A 24,919-nucleotide genomic window follows, 5' to 3' on the forward strand; every position below is an offset into this window, starting at 1 on the left:
ACACCCTATGGACACACTTAGGAATGATGTCTACCTTCCTAAGAAAGTCACAGATTAATTTCCGTCCAGTCTGCTCTTAGACTCTTCGTGCCCCTAAAGTAGAACCATCAACACTTTGTGTCCAGGCTGGTGCAATTATTTCCGTTTCATCAGAGAAAAAAACAGTAAATAAATGAAATCACATTACGGGCAATATGAATCCTTGTGTCAGGTTTAGTAATGTGCACCAACAATGAATGACATCACCACACATTTGTGACTTTCTAACTAAACTGTGATAAATATTACAGCAATACAGTTGTGTTGCATACATTTTATGTGCATAAGAAATGCATAAGAAACACTGGTTCATACTACACTAACTAAACTCATAAGTATACTTTCATTTTAATAATATTTCAACACAAAGACTTTTTACTCTACAGGCGGTTCTCTAAAAGTAATGATGACGTGCTTCTTTTATTGTTTTGATTTCCTGTTTAATTCTCAAGTTTGCTATGATATTGAAGATAATTTACACTAAACCTCACTTGAGGGAAAATAAACCATTCTGCTATGAATTAACTTGTTATATGTAGAAGTGCGTAATTATAATTATAATGTATAAATTAAGTCCAGATTGCATTAAAATTCACGTTTTTGAATTTAGTACATATATGTTATAGATACCTATAAACTAGTGTGTTTCAAAACACATGTGCAGTAAACGTGTTCCTGTAGCTTAACTGGAAGAGCATTGCACGAGCAAGGCAAAGGTCACTGGGTTTGATCCCAGGGAAGGCACATAAAGATGAAGACATGTATGAATTGAATGCACTGCATAAAAGCCTCTGCCAAAATGCGTAAAATGTAAACAATGACTGAATTCAGATTCAGAAGATGCAAGCATTCAAAACTCTCTTCCACCAATACAAATCAATGATTTTGATGACATCATTCTGCCCTTCTCATCAGATTCCAGGCTGTGAGGTAAACCAAATGCTAATTGCTATTTGACAAGAGGAGGATCCACTCAAATGTCTCGCTCTAACTTCATGTTTTAGTGAAAATTACGTCAACATGTCAAAGAAAGCTGCTCATTTAAAGGCACTTCGTTGGATCTGTAATGTGTGTTTTTGACCTAGCTAATAACCGTTATATTTAAAGGAATATTGTTGATTCAGAGAAACTCTCATGACAGCCTTTGATGCGCCACAGAAAACTATTTTAACATAAATGCAGCCACAATGAAATTGTATAGCACTTGCGCCATAAACACTTGCAACATTTTTTAAACTGAAAGAAGTAAAAATGATCTATGTTTGTGCTCTTAAAAGAGCTTGACGTGTAATGCAAGCGCTACAATAACACAACTAGCACATTTGATCGCACTTCAGAGTTGTTTGTTTGAAAACATTTGTGCTCAGGCACGTCCCCTGAGATGTCCATCCCCGACTTAACATCCACAGACGGTGACAGACGCCACCTGAACGCTGGCTGACAGAAACACTGCATGTGAGGTATGCCATTACCCATAATGCCCTCTTGCCACCTCGGGCCACTCTGTTATGTGATCACATGATCACCTACTGCAAGGTCAAAGGTCACGCTTAATGAATGGGAGGGTGAGAACAGCTACGCTACAGGCAAAGAGACGTCCACCCTCGTTAAACGAATCACGAAAGCTAGACATTTTATCCTGTATATGCTATAATAAAGGTTTGATGTTTTCTTCCTCTTTTCTTTTCCTCCACTCAGTTCAATGTCTCTTTACCATAATCCATCTTCATTGTCGAGACGTTTACCGTGTTGTGACAGCATGAACACTGAGAGATTCTAGGAGATGGAAAACAGGCACTTAACGCAGATCCAACCAGAAGACCAATCAGAACATATCACAGCTCTGACATCAGCACCGGATAGGACGCATCTCTCAGAGAAGTGCAGCTGTCAGCCAATGAAACACACATACTGTTTGAAAAAACCAACCGCTTAGCAAAACAAGAGATTTTAAACTTATCCCGCATCACTTCTTTCAACTGCATCTCATATAGCACATTAATGAAAAGTGCATTAATGACAACTTTACATTTTAGCAAACTGGCAGCTAACTCGTATGTTTTCGTACAAACTAAACATCATGTTCGGGGATGGACCTCCATGATTGCAAAAAATCTTACATTTTTGCATGATTCACGTTATATGAATTCATACGAAATCATCAGCTTGTAAGACGATTCTGTTATGTTGTATTGTAAATAAATGATAATAATATAAATCAAATAATAACAATAAATAAATTCACCTGAAATATTAGCCAGATTAAAACATCATAACATAGCCGTCTCACATTTTGCATGCAACCTTGTTGTTTGATTTTTGTTGAACAATAAAAAAATACACAAAGGAAGTGACATCATTTGGAACATTTCCAACAACATGACAAAAAGACAAATTTTACTTTCCAAATTTGACCTAAACGCTAGTGTCGACTTCCATTTCTGTGTTGCTTTAATCTTAGTTATCATCCGGCCTCGAGCAGACAGAACTTTATCACCCGCACGTACTTACAGAGCGTCCAGACGCTGTGTCACTCGTCACACTGGGGAAGAGTGCTGGAGATTTCGTCTGACAGCTTCAGGAAGTCTGTGCACGAGATGAAGTCCGTCCCGTCCTTCCTCTACACTGATTCTCATCACTCCTCTGGTCATTAGCACCTGCCAACAGGACACGCAAAAAAAAACGTTCCGTGTTTGTAGTGGAAAAGAAAGTCCGAGATGAATCACTTCCAGAGTTTTGACTGGAAAACTATACATGTTAATTAGAATTCATTGTGTGTATCAGGGCACTTCACTCACACAGATAAAGAAGAGAAAGTTAGGACAGAGCGATTGTTGAAAGACAAATAATAAAAGCGCTACACTCAACTATAGGAAAGACTTTACATTCAATCAATCAATTCAAACAGCAAAGGACCAAATGCCTTTTTTTCATAGTATTGATCAAAATAAAACGTGTACTAATGAACACACATACATGCTGGAACTATTCGTATATTAATATATTTCACAAAGATCACTCATCAGACTAAAACAGATTCAGTTTTACAGAATATAACTGATAACTGAGACTGATGTACATCATTATTCCCATGTTGGCGTTTCGCGTTACAACCAGACAAAAATGACAAGAGCGCTGCATGATGCTGATGGATTTAAAACAGAATTTATTATGCCTTATTTCTAAGGATACACATTTGATTCCTGAAATTGATGATTCCTTCAGTCCAACACAATCTCATGCCAGTTCGTAACCATTTTATGAGGTGTCTAATTCGTACGATTATTTTATTGCAATCTGCTTTTGTTTAAGTGAGGGTTAGGTTTAAGAGTGGGCCTTCATTACTGCTTTTTATAAATATTTGTATGTTTTTTTTTGTAAAAGTCACATCCTTTGAATTGATATGAAATATCTACTTAGTAAAAAGAGTGGCGAAAATTTTCATTCAAAAGATTGTGTTGGGCTGTGTGTCAGCCTTTTGTAAACAGTAGAATAAAAAGCACATCTGACTCAAAATTCTTTAATAAAACATACGTCTGACTTCAAATTATACAGCTAACAAATGTGATTCCACACAACGCAAAATAACAAAGTGGTCAAAAACTGTGACACCACCTGTCCCAACTCCAAAACCATCTTCCCACATGGACTCCACCCCCTGCTTATACCCAGTGATGTAAACTTGCATAAAACCGACAGGTGAAGAGCAATCAACAAATGAAAAAGTTCATTTGCAAAAACAGATAACTCAGTTTTAAAAAATGTAAAAAAAACATTGATTATGTAATAATACCTCAAAAAAATATAGCTTGCACAATAAAACACGATAACGTACTAAAAACGTGATTTTTGACATTTTTTAAAAACAGAGTTCTCCGTTTTTGCAAATAAACTCTTCAAATTACCTTTATAAATACAAACGTAACTATACACAAACATACAAATATATTTTGATTACAAATACAACAGACTGAAAACAGCGGCCCAAAGCATTACCAATATGGCCACCAGGTTTGCACGTTTCTGAAAATCAATCTAGAATCACACAAGTACAGCTATCTTATTGACTTTAGTTAAAAACAAACCAAAATCTTTCAAACTGATGTTCAAGATTACATAGGATACACATTTGCATATTTACAGTCACCTTAAAGGTGCAGTTTGTAACAATTTTGCAGTAAAATATCCAAAAAACCACTAAGCTAGTGTTATATATTTTGTTCAGCTGAGTACTTACAATATCTCAAATGTTTACAACTACTTGTAAATCGTGAGAAAATCGCCGTTCTAAACAGTGACACGGGTCTGTGCGGTCGCCTGTCAATGCCGTCAGATCCGAGTTCCCCTCTGTTACCGCCTTTACTGACGTAGAAACCGCATGACAAGTGTCGTGGACAAATGCGGAAGCAGTGTCTAGCGTCTAGCAAGCCACTAACTTGTTTCAAGCAGTCACTTATTTATGGACCACAATTATTCGCAACAATTATCAAACTTTACCTCATCTGCTAACACTTCTCGTTCCCGTTTGATTGATGGCCACCAGCGGTGGAGTTGAAGACAACAGATCCCATCATTCCCCACTCCTTCACAGCGTCATCGAGCTACGCCATTGTTGTTGTTTTTACAAACTGCACCTTTAAACTGTGTAAGGGTTTAGATACCCATACTCGTTCCGTCACCTTACAATGTCTTAAATGCTAGCTGAAAGAAAACTAAACACAAGCTGTCATTATCTGATGTTGACTCAAACACACTGCAGTTATTTATCTCCTCTTGAAATTCAAGCCCTCTTCACGTCAAGCAGGATGAATCGTCATGTCTCACGCGGTCAGACAACGAAAATACAAAACGTTACTTAAACCAAACACGTCTAATCGTCAGAAAAAATCTGCTCTGAAATGACGAAACGCTTCAGCTGCGTGACAGAGATGAATGAGCGCTGCGTCATCGAACGCACGGATGAGAACGCGTTGCTTCAAAAGACGCTAATGGCGGTGAGAGGAGGTGAATGACACATGGAGGCGTTGATTTGACCGTACATAAGGGAACAGAGATTTTCTAGCATAAACCTTCACATATTCTTTCCGGTTCCCACATTAAAGGAAGCGCCGCCGCAAACTTCATGACACGAACGCTCCAACAATAAGATCATTTCAGCTACACAAATACGTGCACTTACAGGTAATGGTTGTTTAATTACCCTCATGCTGTGTAAACAGTGTTTCTGCCCCTGTAAATGGTTCTCTGACAGAGATTAACCTCGTGTCAGAATTCCCTTCAGGAACAAACCCATACACATCTCACAGGAGCTGCTTCGACATGCCTTCCAGTTCCATGTCAAGTGACGATTAATCACTCGTGTGACAAATAAGAAAAATAAAAAGCGCCTCTTTACGGAAAGCGCTTGGCAGCTGGTGATCTTGTTCACAAAATAGCGAAAAACTCGCGAACTTGCCAAACGGTGGGAGATGTTTGGAAGAAACAAAGCACAGAGCTTCAGGCTGGGCGGATGAATAGGATTGTCTCGAATCACACATGTTGACAAGATAAACTGCTTTTACTTCCTTAAGACTCAAATAACAGGTGTAATGCATGGGTCTAGTTCCCGGTGCTTAGTGTACAATACATTAGCTGTTTTTTTCACAATTATGAACCTTGAAGGTACAGTTCACACCAAAATGAAAATTCTGGCATCGTTCGTTCACCTTCATGTCGCTTTACACCCTTTATGACTTTCTTTCTACTGCATAACACAAAATAAGATATTTTGAAGAATGTTGGTTACCAAACAACATTGGCCACCATTGTATGGACACGTGAGACATTTCTCAGAGTATCTTCTATTGGGTCATAAACCGATTTTGAACTACACCGGGGTGAATAAAAGATGACAGGACTTTTACTTTTATCCAAACATTATGCTGAGGCATAAAGAAGCACTACAGTTGTAAGCCAACACTTTTTCTACATACATTACAGCATGAGGATCTGGGAACCCCCGGTTTCTCTCCAAACCTGATTTTCTTTGCCGTCTCCCCCACAAGCAACAGCAGTGTTTGGGCTCCGGGGCAACGCAGAGCACTTCATCATTCTTATGAGCAGAACTCAGACAGCAGCGCTGCCGCCCCGTGTGTTATCAGACTTTAATCCATCATCTTTTATGGAGAGTAATGGCGGTGCATTCACACCGACGGAGGGGCGGAGGGGCGGCAGGGCGGCTGCGGGCCGGGGCAGGCAGACGTCACCTGACCGGCGGCTTGAACTGCTGTCACCTGATCTGGGAGACACTGCAGATAAGAACGATGAATACGATTTCTGTTCATAATCACATGAGAGATGAAATTGCAAGATAATATAAAAAATAGACATTAGAGGTATTTTTGCCCATATTTACACAAATGTACATATAAATGTAAAGCTTAAATGCAATTGGATACAAGCGTCCGTCGAATGCAAACTGTGTTCACAGCCGAGAAGCTACATGCAAAGTTTCTGTGCAAAAATGTCGAAAAACAATTTTGAGTTTTGAACAAATGCTTTTCAAACACAGGAACTGAAACTCACGAGGATAAATCTATGTACAAGACATCTGACATCCAAAACATGAAGCTCGTTTATAAATCAAACCACATGTGATTCTGTTATTGTCAGAGAGAGCTTTTAAAAGTGCTTCAGAATAAGAAATCGCAGACAAAATCCCATTATAAGACAAAACGATACATCATAGGACGCTTTACAAGAAATGCGCACTCCTGTAAGCACCATTAAAGATGTTTTAATAATAGATGGAAGGTAATACAAATACCTACTGTAACCATATCTGGACATCATGCTGGTTTTGTGCCGCACACAGACAACACATAAAGATCCGTATCTGTCATTACACACTTCATCTGTCATATTTCTTGACATCTTCAGGTTTCAATATTTCTGCCTGGTGGGTTAATTCATTTTTAAATGGACTCATTTGCAACTTGTTTGCAGGCATTTGGTAAATGAGCTGTATTCTGGGTGATGGTAATTGATCAATGGTGCTTTTATAGTTGCTTTAAAGATCAATGAGAACGATCAGGCAGAATTCACCCAATGCTCAGTACTGACGTTATATCAGGTTCCTTGTTTCCACACTGGTCTCGTACCGTATATAAAAAGCACACAGATATGAACCATTCAGAAAATTCGTAATTTCCCTGTTGCAGAATTTATATCCTGTATTTATTATATATAGTACATATGGTGGCCCTCAAATGTGTCCTGAGCGGCACATTTGCACAATATTTGCTTTCAATGCCCCAACCAAAAAATGAGGTGTATGATACAAAACTTTTACGGTATTTGACAATATTATGTGTCAAAAAGGAAAACTTACACTAATCAGGTAATATGGGTTTTAAATATACAAATTTTTTAAAAAAGCAGCATAAAAGAAAAAACGAAGAGAAAATCATCCTTACATTGACAATTTTATCAATTAATGTTTGTTGATCCTCTCATTTAGTAATACTTTACATTCACTCTCCTGAGCTTTGTTCATGTGTCATGTGTCATTTTTTAGCAAGACTCCTTAAATTCCTCAAAGCTGAACTTTACACTACATGCATGCAAAAGTGAATACATCTGAATAAAAGTGATTTTATTTTTTTAAGTCTTCTTAGGATTTTTATGAGCACTACAGATCCAAACAAAAAATATTTAACATTAACTGTCAAGAAAAAGTCTGACCCGTTATGGAATCTCTAAATTTCAGGTGCCCCTAAAACACCTGAAACATACCCGGCCTGTTTGCCAAATGTCAGATATGTTTATGTTGACGATACAACATAAATCATAAGACCTCAGAGTCTTGAATTCAGTCAGTCAAGGAACATTGTAAATAACTAAGGCTGTCAACGTTAAAGCGCTAACGCATGCAATTTCTTTTTTCAGATTAACGCGTTAAAATATTTAACGCAATTAACGCAGCATCCTTTTATTTTGTCATCCTTTGTCTAGCGTTACATTATATTATCACGCTCTTATTCATGTAAAGGCCTTTAAACTATTTAAGTGCGATTTGAAACAGTTGCTTTGACGTGTTCAGCATCACAACACAACGCGACAGCGGTCCCGTCTGGTGTACACAGTCACGGGCTAAAGGCTGCGTCAGTGAATCTCTGTCAGACAGCACATCAGTATTAAGTTCTCTTTCGTGCTTGAATGAACAAAACCACACAAGATTATGTCAGAAAGCCCGTTTTGTCTAGCATTTTCGTAAGCACAGATTTCAACGTGTTAAATAAAATCCTAAATGAATGCAAAGAGTTGTGAAAATGGGAAAGGGCGTCAGATCTGCGTAAAGAGACAGCTCTTAAAGGGGCCTTTAATTCTGTATTGAATTTAGAATTAAGCATTAAAGCTTGTAGTGTTTGAGAACTTCATTCAATTTCTGTATATTTCCTACCTGTTAGACATGAGAGCTCTCAGTTATACTGTATATGTTGAACGGCTATAATTAATGTTAAAATATAAATATAAAGAAAATTGAATTGAAAATAAAGAAAAAATCATCAATTTAATGGAGACATCAGTTGCAGTACTAATATCAGATGTTGACTTTCATTCATAAAATGATGCTGTTAAAGAAATCTGTTGTTTCTACATTAATTTGGAGATTAAATGTGAAATTATTAGAATGCAAAAGTATATTTAAAAACATTAATGTTATGTGCGATTAATCGTGATTAATCACAGAAAAAATGTGCGATTAATCAGATTTTTTTAATCGATTGACAGAACTAGTCACTCTTTGGAATTGATTCACATTATCTGCCAGACTGTGAAAAAGCTGATTCTACCACGGTCTGAACATTTTATCACTAGCAGCACAAAATAGAAATGAAAGCATCATGATTTTCTCCAATACAACCGTTTTCCATTGTGTACACAATCGCTCACTCCAAAGTCATTGGTTCAGTGAAAATCTGACATGTCGAATCCCTTTAACACAGCGATGATTTAGGACCACAGAGCAACATTGGTTACATTCTAAATACTTTCTCCCGTTCTGGTTTAAATATAGATGGATACATTTAAGCACTTTTTTACATTACATTTACATCTATTCATTTGGCTTTGTCCAAAGTAACATACTGTGCAATCGATGTATCATTTTTTTTAAACAGCATGTCTGTTTTCTAGGTTTGAACCCATGACACACTTCACCTTTCAGAATCACACAGTTACCATTGGTTATCTCAGTAAACTGGTCAAAATAGGAGTCAGCGTGCCATCTGTTGACTTCTTTCACCGACTATTTTTCCGAAACTATTCTGTCACCTGATCAAACAAGTCCACCCCCAATCCCTCCCCCCTCTCCTTATGGTACTTTCCACGTCTTCAAAGTTCTGTGAATCGATTAGTAAGTTTGACGCCTCCATGCTGGCGATGGGCCAGAAATGATAAGCGCTCATGGGGGACGCAAGAGCTAAGTGCTAAATCAATGCTTCCACGTCTCGGATGCGGATTGCGTTTCTGAAAGGACCCAGTGGCCGAAGGTAGAGATGATGTTTCCCTCGAGACGTCTTTAACAGTCACACTCGCCGCCTCATTTTCTTGGTGCAATCATCCAAGTGATCAATCATTCCTTCATGAGTAGTGTCTGATTGACCCTCATTCACATCATTCCTCCATTTAAAAATGAAAATGATATCATTTACTCACCCTCGTGACATTTAACCCTGGATTTACTTTTCCGCTCTTATCCATACAAGAAGGCACACATGGCCACACTTTAACTCATGATGTACAGAGATCATGCAAACAGAAAGGGCTTTTACTGACATGCCGAGTTTCACCATCTTGATTTAAATACATCATTTTTGAGAGGAAATGATGGGCTGCAGTTTCAGATTGTCTCGGACAGAAGCAACGAAGCATCCATCCTTAAAGTGAAAAGACAGAATGATAAGATCTCAACCTGTTAGTCTGACTTCTTCACTGTGGGTTGAGCGATTTACCCTCATGTCTATGCTATCATCTCATTTGTCAATGACTGTTAAAGTACAGGCTAACATGTCTGATGCTGAGAATGCATTTAAGAAAAAAAACGTATGGAAAGCATGCCTACACGTTCCTTATTATTACTATGGGTTTTAGTCAGAGAAATCTAGAAAATTTCATTGCATTGCATTTCATTTATAAATGAATGGGCCGTTATTTTTTCTTCTTGAGACAGGACCGTGCTGTTTAAACTCATTAAACACAAACAATCTTATGTGTCGCATTAAAAGGAGAAGCTCCTCTGTGAATCTGTTTTCTTTTTTACTTCAAATCAATGAAGCACTTTAAGAAAAGGAATGCTGAACTGATATCAATATCAAGAAGAAGAAGGGGTTTCTGGGTTGGTGTTTTTTACTTGCTTTAAAGGGTTCAATCAAGACAATGGTAGGAAAACACTGAAATAGTGAAATGCAAGGATGAGAAGTATTCAATATTAAAACTAAAGGTTCTTCACAATGATGCCATCAAAGAACCATTTTGGCTCCCCAGTGAACCATTCAGTCAAACGTTCTAAGAAGAACTATTTCTTACATTTTTACGGTCTAAGAACCTTTTCTCACTACAAAGAACCTGTTTTGAAAAGGAAAGGTTCTGCAAATGGTTCTTTATGGAACCACACAACCAAAAAATGGTTCTTACACTCTTAAAAATAAGGGTGCTTCACGATGCCATCTTTTGTCTACATGGTTCTATAAAGAACCTTTAACATCTGAAGAACCTCTCTGTCTCACAAAAGGTTCTTTGTGGCGAAAGAAGGTTTTCAGATTATAAAAAGGTAAGAAAGAGATGTTTCCTTAAAGAACCTTTGACTGAATTGATCTTTGCGGAACCAAAAACGGTTCTTCTATGGGGTTGCTTGCTGTGAAGAACACTTTATGCCTTTATTTTTAAGAGTTTATGGCATCATTTTGCACCTTTAGTTTTAACACAGACCAAAATGACAATGTTAAACAAATTAAAATGATCTTACTGTATGTTGAAAAATCTTTAAAGTGGATATTTCTTGAAACTTCTTGAGGAACCACCTATGACGTTTTTTAACAAGATAAAAAGGCATCTCATGTACACTGGACACTGTTAGCTGTATTATTTACCTATCCAGTCCAACTACAACTATCCCAGTCCATTCCCAAAAATGTCATTCCTTAATTGTCTGCAACACAAACCCAAACATTTAATCTCAAGCCTTTAGGTGAAAATATTGATAACACTTCACAATAAGGGTGAATTTATTAACATTAGTAAATACATTATAGCTAACATGATTTAACAATGATCGATATAGTTTTTCCAGCACTTACTAATCTTTGTTAATTAATGTTAATACATATATTCATGTTAGTTCACAGGGCACAAACTAATGTAAACAGTTACAAAGTTTGATTTTAAAAATGTATTAGTAAATGCTGACATGAACATGAACAACGATGAATAAAAGTGGTACACGAATTGTTCATTGTTAGTTCATGATATAGCTAATGCAATAACTAATGTTAACAAAATATCTCTATGGTGATGAGAAATAGAAATTCAGTCAGGTGTGTCCAAATGTTTGACCGCTACTGTATGTGTGTGTGTGATGGTGGCTATCCGGGATGCCCACAGCTGTGTGACATCCACTCAACGTCAATGCACCTCAGCGTTCGCATATTTTCTGTCAGTCTAACGTGTCGCTACACGGAGGCTCATTTTTCAAATCCCTCGTTCCGGTTTCAGATTAATCTCCTCCTTTCTCACTCTGCCCATCTCTCTTAATCTCTGCACTTCCCTCTTCATTGATCTCGCTCATTTTCATTCTCCTTTAACTCCTTCAGCTCTTATTCCCTTCATCACACACACACATAATATGGCTGACGATGATCAAGACAGACCTAAGCAGCTGCATCAACATTATGGTACTGATATAATGTTCCTCACCCAGAAACATCTCCCCTTTCTAACGCTGCTTTCAGCTTCTCCTGGGAAGTCTGTTCTTATGATTTCAGAAGTGATAATTACGATGTGCGGTGTGTGTTCAAGTGACTTCATTTTTCAATACGAAATCACACACTCATTTACATTACATTGAAACATTTGGCAGACGCTTTAATGCAAAGTGACTGGCAGTGTACACAAAATTTAAAGTTGGCTGTTGTGTTTAAAATGAACAGATTTGTTGGCGTTTGTCAGATCCGTGTGAATTTGTCTACGGACCATTTCACGAGACGTAAACAATGGTGGTCCAGAAGCACTTCCTGTTTTAGTCGCACACAAACACAACAGCAAAATACAACCAACAGCAGATTAAGAACGGAATCTGAAAATGTAAAGTGAACATCTTTACGATTAACTTTGCGGAAAAAAATTGTTATAAACACATTACCAAAAAACGTAAACAGAAAGTGCCTCTGGAGCAACGTTGTCTGCATCCACAAAAAAAACACAGAAGGGGCGGAGCATTCGGATTGGGTGTGGCTCAGAGAATCAAAAAGTTCACAGGTGATAATGACCGTTAGGTGCCGTCCACACATGCACTGACCTTGTGAATGTGATTTTTCTTAAAGCAGCTCCCGTGCAGCCCTGCAAATGTAGTCTGGGAAATGTACGCGGCACCTTAGGACACATCCATCACTGCAGTGAGCTACAGGCTCATTTCTCATGCATGTAATGAGTTTCTGTGTAAATATGATGAACATGACCATTAACACGATATGTCAGGCACGTCACTGACAAACAGAAGCTGGTTTCCAAAGAATCTTACTGTAAATAGCAAATCTTGTTTTTCAATCAAGGTTTAATCGGTTATTTCTAAACGTTCTAAACCTTCATTACATTGTGCGTGCATACTTGCGTTTGCATTTGTGTGTGTACGACAGACAGAGAGAGAACATTGACATTAGATTTGATTGCCTTAGCCCTGGGCTACAGGCTGAATGTAAAAGTCAAACTAGGTAGCTAGAAAGCTGCTTATTGAACATACGCAATTTTGGATCTTCCACGCAATGCATTGTGGGATTATTTTCCTACTTATCAGCAAAGCCTCTGCACGGCCCTCTATAGGCTCCTCGTGGTTCTTTCATATTGTAAGTTATGGGAGATCATAGACGTTTGTCCCTCAGGAGACGGTGTGACCTCTCTAATGACTGAGGTTTCTAAACCGGGGTGCCTGGCAGATTGGCCACAGTTGTCACAGAAACACGAGCACTTCTCAGCAGGATTCACATGACAGAGCTCGGACAGATCAATACACTAAAGTGTGGAGCTACTGACACGTTAAACCCGACAGCAGACATGACCGAAGTACACACATGCGCACGCACACACCGCGAGCCCAAACCTCTAGCACGACAATAAATAAATAAAGGGGCTCTATTCTATTTTTAGTGCGAACTCGTTTCGCCCCGTTTGTGCTACAGACATGAGTAATACCTCAAATCATAAGACTTGAAGAGGGGTATTACTTTCAATATTTGTCCAGGTGGGGATAAAACAGGCAAAAGAAAATCCCATAAACGTACAGCGAAGGACATAAGCCACATCTAGACTGGGAAACTGAAAAATGGCCTCTTTTGACTTGGAACTGTAAGCAACCACATAGCAACACCTTGACAACCACTAAAATGACCTGACACTGTGTGCAAGGGTCAGTCATAAATGAAAAAAAAAAAAACTATGGTCCGTCACGATTTGTTACTGTCTATCCATCTATCTATACTGCATCTGTCCATCCGTCGATCTATCTGTCTATATTGTCATTGTTTGCCCCTTAAAGTAAGTTTATTTGATCTTATCCTATTGGCAGATATATATTCTTGACTTACGATCTCTAGCCATTTTTGCTTCCCAAGTAAATGTACACCGATTTCAAAATGTTTCGATATTTAACAAGACAGAAATACTAAGAAATTCACGTATTTCTGTAGAATCTAAGACCACAGACAGAACAGACTCAACACCACAAGTAACACTTCACGCAACTTCAGCCGTTCCAGCAAATGACTGTAATTCACGCCGAAGTCCCTGTGATAAATGAGTATTCCTACCGTCATCGCTCCGCACGTTTATAGCTCCGCTTACAGACATTAAACTTTTATAATATCATCAAGTCGTTTCAATTGCTTTAAACGAGGCCAGTAATTGGAGCAGCCCCTTGTAGCATGTCGCTTAATTTCCCTATTGCGATGTAACAATTACATATGATTTGAATATTTTTTCCTCTCCCCGTCAAATTACCAAGAACCAACAGTGGAGTTGGATAACAGGGATGAGATCCCGTGTCATGTGACTCCTGCGAATTGTAAAGATGAACACAAACCAGCGGGGGCTAATACTGTAAGCGTTTCCCATGATGCACCGCTTCCAGAAGCACCGATTATTATGGTGGTCTAATTAGTTGCTGGCGGAGCGGGCGGACTCCCAGCATGCTTTTCAGGACGGTATTGAGACATGGATCATGCTTGCTGCCACCGTTGAAAGGCCCTTCTGGGGCGTCTGAACTCTGTTGTTATGTCTGCGAGGCTTTATTGCGGCTAGTAGGAGAGATCTGACGTGATTGGACGTTGTTTATACGAAGCGTGAAGTGCCGGGTTGTATCGGTCTCCGATGTGCACTTGCGCAGTCTGATATTAAAATGACACGGGCCAATAACGGTGAAAAATTCAATGAGGTCTCTCAGTAGACCCCTAAGTAATGAGGCTCAAAGTCGAATCAAAGGAAATAACCTCACGTACCCACCGAGACGAATCGACGTTGAATTCTACTCCCGTGAATGGATTTTCAGAGTCGCTGAAAATGTCGTGACAATGCGCATTTCATTTCACAATTTCTCTTTCAGACTGACACAAGATTGGTATTTGTGCACATGAGCAGTCAACAAGACAAAATAAATCCTTCTTTCATATCCTTTAACTTCCTCCTTTGGCATTTCCATAACTTATTTTCACTCAAATTAATTTCGTTCAAGTCGAGAGCGCCGAGAGGGGAGAGATGCAAATACTCTCGTAATTTCTCCAGCCCCGGTATATATTTACTGACACCACAGCATCAGGAAAATACAAAACGGGGAAACCGACTTTTCTTGGTAACGCAATTACAACTTTTGATGAAAACGCCTCTCTCTGCTTCTCCGCGTAATTAAATGTCTCACGGCTGCCCCAGAGCGTCTCGCAAAACGCATCTCGAAAACAAACGTGCCCTGAAAACCGTGTTTTTCCTGCGCGGCTGAAGTGCCGTTTCACGAGCCTGTAAGTGGTTTTTTATCTCCCTTTCAGAAGCGCTTAATCCTGCATCTCACACACAGCACGTCCTGGATAAAAGACATCAGTTTAAAGATACAGCGTCAGATTCAGAGCTCTAAAGCAGCAAACATGTCCAAGCATCTATGAACTAAATAAGTTCAATTACATGCAAGATCTGGCAGGATACAAATGAACTTTGATCCAGCTCTGAAACTAAAAACCTCCACATCTGTGTACAAGTCTCCATTAAAATACACTACATTAATGTTCATTCTTAATGATTCACTGACTCATGTTGGGTTATAAATGGCCACTCCCGTTAACGCTTCCAAACGCATCCTCTGATAAAAGATTAGCGATGGATTTCACAACGTTACGCAACATCGGCGCACAAATGTAAATATGGCAAACGATGATCTCTTCACAGCTCTGCTCACAGCACAGATGGTGTGAATGACTGAGTCATGTCGACTCATTTTCACACACTTTATATCTGTCAAATGAAAGTGCTGACACTCTTCGCGACACCTGCATAGAACATGATCTTGCAGTCAAGGTGTTTACTTTGTTTGAGAAGACTTACTTTAGACATAGTGAATATAATTAAATTACAACGAACAATATATTAGTTCATTGTGCAATAACGAAAGTTAAGAGTTACAACTTTTAAAATGACAGTTCACCCAAAAATGAAAATTCTGTCATCATTTACTCACCCTCAGATTGTTCCAAACCTGTATAAATCTCTTTGTTCTGCCATAAACAAAGCAAGATATTTGTAAGAATGTCAGTAACCAAACAGATGTACTGCCATAGTAGGGAAAATAAATACCATGGGAGTCAATGGGGGATGAGGTCTGTTTGGTTACTGACATTCTTCCAAATACCTTCCTTTGTGTTTGGGAGAACAAAGAAATGTATACAGGTTTGGAACAATCTGAGGGTGAGTAAATGATGACAGCATTTTATTTGCTGGGTGAACTATCCCTTTAAGTTTACAACTGTATTAGAACGAATGAATACATGCTATGGAAGTATTGTTCATTGTTTGTTCATGTTAGCTAATGCATTCACTAATGTTAACAAATACAACCTTAATGCAATGCGTTATTGAATGTATCATTATTTTTATTTCTAACAAAGAGCATCACATCCTGTTGCCCATATTTGTTGTGGGGGTCTAAAGAAATTTTGCACGTTCAAAGACAACACCTCAGATATCGCTGCTGTCCTTCTGAAACCTTGTATCTCCATATCACAAGATTTTCAGTTTTTGCAATAAATCATTATTATTAGTCACCAGCTTTTGCGAATATGTAACTAATAAAAAGTATTAAAAATGCATTTCCTGAAAACAGCGAATTTGGACAGCCGAGGTTTGAGTAGGACAGCATCGATATTTTCTTTAACCAAAATGTCAGTTTTATTGATTAACATAAATTGACAAAAGTGCTTCTGCCAGGGTAGTAGCAAATCGTTATATACAGAATGTATTATGTAAAGAAAAGAATAAAATGATCCAAATCTATAATAAACATATTAAAGTGGCAAAGCAAATGAACAGGTTACCTAGATTCTCTAAACTATGTTCTCATAAACATAAAATGCTCTTTCCTCCCAATGCTTGCTAGAAGCAACCAGTCGGGTCAAAAGTGCCCTGTGTCTGTTACCATACTAGAGTTTCCAGCTTCCCTATCTCTGCACCCTACAGTGGGATAAAGCTGTACTGCTTTCTGAAAACATCCCTGTTTTAAAGGACAACAGTGAGCCCAAACCATCTCCTCTTCACCAATGTTTAGTCAGGTTACCGCAGCCAGATGGTCTCTGGTCCTCTGTTTAAAACCATCCTCAGCTGCCCTTGAGAGGACAGATACTATCCATCGCCCCGGGCTGTGGGATGAAGCTCGAGACGATCGGAGGTCGTGCCGTCTTAATTGCTGCACTCATGTGAGCTTTACTGCCGAGGAACAACAACTCAACTCGCTGCATTATTGATGGAGGAGACGCGGTAGCACTTACAGGCTAACAGAAACACGCTCTGGTGCCTGGTGATGTCACGCAGGGGTCGGCACCGCTCGGTCGGGGTTCGAGGCGGTCTGTGTGTGTGTGTGCGCGTGCGAGTGTGGGGATCCGATCATCCATCACAGCCACTTACGAGCCATAGGATCCGCTCGGCGTGCGGGCTAAATCACGTTAGCTCCCGCTGCACATACCTGCTGCCTGATTAGCTTTCTCTGCTCCACGCGAGCTAACGGTGCATCGTGGAGCTGTGCTCACGAATTATACAGCTATATTTAAACCTGGTCCAAACAGACAACCAAAACAGTGCTGCACAAACAGTAGGGCCTATATATTATGCCTGCAGCAAATAAACAATTACGTATTATTAGTTATGACTATTTTTTCCTGTATTTATTATAGAGGACATGAAGATAAAAATGTCTGCCAAATGCATAAATGTAAATATCCACATATGTCACTCTGCTTCAGAGTCTCGTTCTGTTTACACACAGAGCAACTGAATTCACTCCTGTGTACTGTACATTTAGGAAAAATAACCATGGCTTTACTATAGTAAAAGTGATTAAGAGATTAATTGCTATTTGTATTACCATAGTTTTACTACAAATACCATGATTACTATGGTAACTGTAGCAAAACCAACGTATTTGCTACAACTACTATAGTAAAACCATATGTTATTTTATAAAAGTACAAAATTGGAAAAATTGCTCATTTTATATCGTTTTTGGGAAAATGAAAATCACGTCTTACCTTGAATTTCAACTTTTTGCCTCATTCTAATGGTATTGCTGCCATCAGCCCTGCGGTCTTGGGGTAAACCAAACGTTACGCTCCAGAGACAGCAAACTATTTCAAAACAACAGTTCAAATAGCATAAACAAAACATGGTATCTCTGTCAACAAATATTTAAAAAACTGCAGAACATTAATTGCGTGGCTATTAAGCTTAGCTCCTGTAGCTCAGTGGTTAGAGCATGGCGCTAGCAATGCCAAGGTCATGGGTTCGATCCCAGGGATTGCACGTACTCTGATACAAATGTATAATATAATGCAACGTAAGTCGCTTTGGATAAAAGCATCTGCCAAATGGATAAATGCAAATTAAGGCAAAACTTTAAATGATTGCTGAATTATTTACAATATCACATGTGTAGAATTAACACATATCAATAGTCATGGTTTCCAATTCACGGTTATTTTTAATACCAGTATATTGTAACACACCTAATTGAACAAACACATTAAAAAATCTTAAGTTTTAATATTTCTGAAAGCCATAACTTTTGCATCTATCGCCATCTCTGAATGAAACATAAATTTGCAGGTTACTTTACAAACTTATAGTCAAATGACGTCAAAGCGACAGCTCAAGTTATTGTATAAGCTTACCATTGCAAATCGGGAAAGGGTGAGGAGACCGATTGTTTTATTGTATTTGCTCAATTAGGGGCGCTGATAGATATCGTGATAATATTGTTACTAGGGGTGTAACAATACCGAACTATTGCATATCGCAATACAAAAACATTAAGATATGTGTCGTAGAGCTATGGCAATATTTTTTGAGATATGAATATCTTATATATGTTAAAATACCTTTCATTCTATTCAGTTTTTATTAGTTTACATAAATATGGTTAAATTAAACCTTGAATGTTGACAATTCAACAAAATAACTAATTAAAAAACTAATCCTAATAACTAGTTACTAAAAAATCCAATGTTTTGGAAAAAATTTGGGATTTGAGTGTCAGTTTCATATTTGTAGAAATTTTACAAATACCGTGATGCAATCGTAATCGTAAACCCCTCTATCGCACGGAGCCGCGAGCTGAGCGTATCGTTACACCCCTAATTGTTACCGTGAATTCTTAAGGCCACAATAATTACAAAGTGAAAAATCTGATATTGTGATAATATTCAATCACAGATTTTTCTTTATTTCAACAAAAAACGTTATGAATTATGAACCTTAACTTTTATAGTTCAGGCTATCTTTAGCAGTGAGATGCCACATTGTTTCTACGTTCACCATATATGTCATTTTGAGAGAAACTTCTGTATTCGTTGCACACATGAAACGATAAATGAATGGCTGTCACTCCTTTGCAGCGATGGCCTTTAAGACCCCACTAAAGCACCTTCAAATCCTTCCAACGTTGTCGAAATGCCGCTGACAAACATGTTTCTTTAAGCAGGGTTTGATTTCTCTGACCGTATCCAGGTGATAAAACAGAAAAAGGTCATTGTCAGAATATAAGACAAAACAGATCTCTGACACTTGCTGCCATTACACCAGATGCTTCTTAACTTGCCCGTAAACGTGTTTGTGTTGGAGAGAATAGCTTAATGCTATTGGAGCTCTGTCACTTCGGCTGCAGCGCTGAGATGAAGCGTTTAGCGCTTAGCTAAGGTGTTTCATTTCTGACAGCCGAGCCGTGATCAAAACCCCAACGTGAGGGAGGTGACTGACAGCTTCTAATGAAGAGAGGCCGAGGAGAGTGTGCACGAGAACAAAAGCACTGAGAGAGAGAGAATTAAAGGGGACGAAAGGTCGTTTTGTATCGTGTGGCCATGCATACTGCAACAGCTCATAACACGATTATCATATTAACGTGATGGGCCGGAGCGAAGACGACGGTGTTGGAGAACTGGACAAGCTTCAACAAAAATGTTGATGTTGTAAATACATGCAATGACTAGTCAGTGCATGTATTTAAAAAATCGATATTAAAGAAATCTACTTTTCGTGTTGTGCTACTATCACATCGTAACCTCACAACGGATAAAAACGGAGCCAGGAAGCTGAGTCAAGATTCGTGGATGATCATAAGATTACCTGAAGGCCACGCTGCACGTCGCTGCCTGTCTTTGATCGCAAACATTCATTCATTCATTCACAGATGGATTCATCTTTTTGATCAGCGTCTAATCCGTTCTGCATAGATGAGTAAAATAAAAGAGGGATTAGAAGTGATATGCACATCAACAGAAATGGCTTAAAGTATTAAATGTTGGATTTGAAAAGTGACAGTAGCCTGTGGGTGATGTTAGCTTCCTGCAACAAATTTAACATCTGTGTCATTACATTAGTACATTGGATTTGGCAGACGCTTTTATTCAAAGTGACTTGCATTGCATTCAAGACAATACATTTTTATCGCTGTGTGTGTTTTCTGGGAATCAACCACATGACTTTTGTGCAAACACAATGATATACCAATTGAGCTGAACACACAACAACACTCTAAAAATTGCAGGGTTATTTTGAACATATAGCGTTGGTTCAAAAAGGGACGAATCCAGAAAATGGTTATATTTGACATTTGTTCGTCCCTTTTTGACTCAATGCTGACATGGACCGTCAATGACCATTGGATGCACAAGGCTGGAACTGGAAAAGCATTTTCTTGACAAGCTTTAATCTGATTGGTTGGCTTCCAAAGTAACTTCTGGGAGTGAGGGCACATGGGGTTTTTATCTGTATGTGCGGAGCATGTGTTTGCGAGGTACAGGCTGATACAACAAGCACTTTTGGAAAGAACTAATCAAAGCGTCTGCCAAAATATGCCAGGTAGCAACATTAAATCATAGAAAGATATTCACAGTATTATTCGAGAAACTATGTAGCATGTAAACTATCAGCGTAACTACATTCTGCCTTTTCTGGGTAAAAAAAATACTACGGATGGTTAGACAAAGATTCTAATCACAAATCTGCACAGTTCCCAGTAACTCGTGCTGCTGTTTGCACACACCGTGTCATCAGTATTTGCCAACACATGTCAGTCAATTATCTATTTAAGATAAACTTACTCTTTTTTTACATGTAAAAACAAAACAAAAGTCACTTTAATACTGTATGCTCCTCTCTAAATGAGACTTTTTGCTAATAAATCCAGAAATCACACAAATGTCTCCATCCGAGTTTCAGAAGAGAATGTCAACAATGTCTCAAAATGAACTCAGCAATCAGAAGTCAATATTATTGAAGATCTCAATATGAATATTTTCATCAAATTTACCCAAATCCAGATTATTTTACCTCCGCAATATACATTCATTGTACACCTCCAAACTCTTTATGGAATACATCTGTTGTCTCATTTATTTCAATGTCTCCTATGCAATTTTAGGAGAAACTTTTGAGATTAAATTGACACAACTGAGAATGTTCTGTGCTGTGAAAAATATATAGATTGTGTGCATGCATACATTATGTGTGCAGTTGCAGATATGTCAGTGTGTGCATGTGCGTGCACGATAGCGTGTGTGGTTCATGTTGGTAGGTGTGTGAAACGAGGAGGATTTTTGGATGGAAAATCACAGCTGCAGGAATATCATGTTCCTCACATAATCAGAACAAATTTACTTTTGATTGCCTCAGTGTTGGACCAAACACATTTTACCTCCTTTTACATGACACGCCCTCAAACACACATACACACACACACGCGCGCTTCTCAAACGTTCAAGACGTTGATTTTAACACGAAAAAAGCCTGTGACTCATCAAACTGAAATATTTCTAGGAAAAGCCTCATTTAGTTTATATCCTCGCTGGAGTCCCAGAGCATCAGGACTCTAATGGGTTATAATTATTGCCATTAACAGCAAATTTGCATCATTTATTCGCCACTCTGCTGGATTTTGTAAAAATTACACGTTGTCTTGGACTGGATTTATTTAGAATAAGCACTTTACCCCAAAGGGCTTCATTATCATAGAGATGAAACAAATGTCCACACGCTTGTCGTCGCCGCATCATTTGGCCGATCACACCCTGAGCGACATCAATCGATTTAGCACGAGAATGACAGCGGGCCGTAGAGAAACATCTTAGACAATAGAATGCAGAGCCAAGAGAACCACAGAGAACGTAACTTTCAATCATTACCATTATAATAAAGTCTGAATCCAAAGTGCTTTGTCACATCTCCACTTGCATATCTATAGCTCAAGATGTTTTTTCTTTACAATTTTGTGCTCTTCAAAACCGAACCCTTATCCACGTGTCAAACGGCACCGCAAACTGCATCACAACATTTACCTGAAATCTTACCGAGGATTAATCAACAAGAGACGGGTTTTCAAAGGATCATCGGATGAGGCATGTCAGGACGTGACATCTTTAACACATCATCAAAGAGTCTGAAGGATCTGTTACTCATATTTAACAAACAGCTGAAGATGGTGTCTACGATACGCTGACACCGGAGCGGCTGAGGACCAGCACTCTGAAACAGAGCCATGGTGGTGGCTTAGATTTCCGCAAGGGCCTACAGCCTCGGGTCTGTCGGGCTGAGCGTGAAGTTAAAAACCCCGGGCCCCATCCATCAACCGAACCATCACGGAGCATCAGGGCTCCTCACATCCTAAGCATTCATCCGGAGATCAGAATCTTCCCATTTCCCAAGTAACAAATGAGGGCGCTACAAAGACGTTCAGTTTTGCGGAACTGCACGAGGCTGATGATAGGAGACTCTCTCACGGGTGCTGAGACGTCTTTTAATTCATTAGCGGCTAATGGTTGCGAATGCGTGAAGTTAAACGTGTGGAAAAACGGATTTATGGCTCAATAGTTAATGGATAGAGATGGTAAATCAATCAGGTGTTTTTCGCCAAGAGACAGGTTCCTGAATCTTCTGTTGACGTAAAGGGATAGTTCGCCTGAAAATAAAAATTCTGTCATCATTTATTCCCTCTCATGTCATACATATCCTGACTCTTTCCTTCTGTGGAACACAAAAGAATATATTTGGAGAATTGTCTCAGTGGTTTTGTGTTCATACAATGGAAGTCAATGGGGCCCAATATTTGGTGTCCAACAATCGCTTGTGTTCTGCAGAAGAAACAAAGCCATACAGCACATGAGGGTGAATAAATGATGAAAGATTTTTTAGATGAACTATCCCTAAAAAGTCATTAATAATAGCTTTTATGTATCAGCTAGGCAAATTGCTTGTACAAGGCTTGAATTCAGGTTTAGGGATTTAAACAAAAAAAGTATTAAACTATAGCAAAATCGCACTGTAGCATCAAGGGCAAGCACCTCTCACATGATCTTAATATTTTTGAAAAAATAGATTTTTTCACCACTTGGTTCTAAATATTCCCTACTTTTAAAATGATTTCATTGAAGCCTTTAAAACAAACTATTTAATAGATTCTGCATCTAGTGTTATCTTATACTTCAGGAAACAGGCACAGAAGACCAGCATATATGGGTACTTCTCGCAAAAATGTCCCTGTTGTTCTTACTCTTGAACCGAAGTCAAAAAGCGGAAGAATAACGCATCCAAAAGCTTTATAAAAGAGGACATGTTTACATTCCTCGCCTTCTCTTAACTGCTTTAATGATTTAAAAGTGTGTGTGTACGATGAGGGTGTGTTGGCTTTATATTTACTAAAAGCATTTACCACAAGACTCACTTTAAACCTCTTGCCTAATGCCTAAATGCCTGAAAGTTTGGAAATGGGTTTGGTTTGGCCCAAAATGTATATTCAATCATCATTTACTTATCATCATGTCTTACCAAACTAATCTTATTTATAAATACTTTTATATGAAAATACGTTCATCGCCCTCATGTCATTCCAAATCTGTATGATTTTCTTTCTTCTGCAGAACACAAAAGAAGACATTTTGAAGAACATTGATAACCAAATAACAATGAACCCCATTGACTTCCATTATATGAACATAAAACTGGGACATTTCTCAAAATATCTTCTTTTGTGTTCCACTGAAGAATGAGTCAGATACAGGTTTAAAATGAGGCGAAGATGAAAATATTTATGAATTTTTTTTATTTTTTGGTGAACTATCCACCAAATAAAAGAGCTTCTATACAACCAACACTAGCACGGTCACCAAAATGTAAGCTCAGTGTTATTTCCTAACACAACACAGTTTCCTCCTTCTGATCTCTTCACACAAAAGCAGGTTCTTTCAATTTCACTTGTTTACACACAAACACACATGCACACACACCTCTGAACTGCATTTTCTAGAAAGCACTCTGTATCACCAGCTGTCAGTGCAGGTCCTGCACAGGTTCGAGGGCTGACAAGTGGAAGAGGTGGGGGCGTGCGTTGGAATTAAAATGTCAGTCGTGGGACCGACAGGCGGTGACTGGAGAGGTGAGACAGCTGAGAGGGTGAGACAGCAGCTCTTCATGGTGCAGCACTTATACAGAAACTCCTCAAATCCATGTCAAACGCGCTGGAGTCAGCGCCCATCCCCAAAGCACTCAACAGACCTGTCAGAGTGACAGAGGATGAAAGAGTAACACAGAAAGAGAGAGAGAGAGAGAGGTTTGTAAATATACTCAGTGAACTCAATATAGAAAACAACAGCAGGTTGTGACTTAAAGTGAGACGTCAAGTCTTGTGTCACCTTGGAACCCCCCCCCAAAATTATATAAATTCTGATGAATTTTAACTGGTGAAAAAGATACTGGATATGAAATCGTAAACAGTTAAAAATATCTTGTATAGCATATCTTGTATTCTTTAAGATGAATTGCTTTTGTTTTTGCATCAAGTCGCTTAAGATGCTAAATGCCTAAAAACTGCTGGCACACAAATATTTTATTATAA

At 38.6% G+C, this 24,919-nt stretch overlaps 1 long non-coding RNA gene across 4 annotated transcripts in view; it reads right to left on the reverse strand.

Moving 5' to 3' along the window:
* Positions 1–24,571, reverse strand: part of LOC130564095 (uncharacterized) — a 41,820-nt gene extending 17,249 nt beyond the window's left edge. For 2 of the 4 annotated variants that reach the window (XR_008964199.1, XR_008964198.1), the window contains exons 1-2: positions 4,537–4,951; positions 2,551–2,696 (exon numbers count right to left, since the gene is read on the reverse strand). This is a non-coding gene — a long non-coding RNA (uncharacterized LOC130564095). Of the gene's footprint in view, positions 1–2,546; positions 2,697–4,536; positions 4,952–18,068; positions 18,165–20,157; positions 20,257–24,311 lie in introns of those variants that run through there. The other 2 variants (XR_008964201.1, XR_008964200.1) reach the window with 2 other exon arrangements.
* Between the last annotated feature and the right edge of the window lie 348 nt (positions 24,572–24,919).

This window comes from Triplophysa rosa, linkage group LG13 (genome assembly GCF_024868665.1).
Source record: "Triplophysa rosa linkage group LG13, Trosa_1v2, whole genome shotgun sequence".
Taxonomy (NCBI): Eukaryota; Metazoa; Chordata; class Actinopteri; order Cypriniformes; family Nemacheilidae; genus Triplophysa; species Triplophysa rosa.